Here is a 795-nt window from a genome sequence, read left to right as displayed (position 1 = left end):
CCGGCCTGTGGGTCCCCAGCGGGTCCCCTCGCTGCTGTGGGGACGTGTGACTGGGTGCTGCCTTGGCAAATGCTGGGGACAGTGGAGAGCACCGGCACCACAGGGACCAGGGTGGCCATGGAAGGACCCAAAACATGTCCCCATGCAGGTGCTGGGCAGGTCCTGATGGGTACAAGGACGCTGCTCACCCTCTCCCAGCGACTGTCCCCTGCTCCCACCCAGTGTCCCCATGTACAGCTGCTGGAAAAGGTCCCTGTCCCCTTCGAACAGGGCTTGGGGACACTGTGCTCCTGCCCCATCGCAGCCCTGGGGACATCGTGCCCCACAGGGCTCCAGGGTGAGTTCCTCCATGGGGCCAAGCACAGCCAAAAGCATTTTGTCATCTCTCTGGGTGACCTCGTGCAGAACAGCAGCCCCACGGCGGGATGGCGAGGTGGGCGAGGGGTGCTGGTGACAACCCCCAGTGTGGCCAGGCACCGGGACACGGCACGGACACGAGTCAGTGGTTTATTTATTTATTTGGGGACGGGTTCACTTTTTAAAGCCTTTTGTAGCTCACTTTGTACTCCCCGCCTCAGCAAGGAGCACTCACACGCCTTCCTGGGGCAGAAAGACACATTTCAGCACTCAAAACGCTGCGTTTGGACTTTGCACTTCAGGCCCTGGCAGGTTCCATGACCCCATCACATCTCCACAGTGGCCAGGGCAGCTCCCAGAGGTCCTTTTTAGTTTCTTCCTTCATCTTCCAAAGATTAAACCTGGTTTGTTTTCTCCAAAACGTGAGCTGGGGAAGTG

The sequence above is a fragment of the Antrostomus carolinensis genome, unplaced genomic scaffold, assembly GCF_000700745.2.
Source record: "Antrostomus carolinensis isolate BGI_N321 unplaced genomic scaffold, ASM70074v2 scaffold35386, whole genome shotgun sequence".
In the NCBI taxonomy this organism is placed as follows: Eukaryota; Metazoa; Chordata; class Aves; order Caprimulgiformes; family Caprimulgidae; genus Antrostomus; species Antrostomus carolinensis.
Note: the sequence above shows the minus strand (reverse complement) of the source record.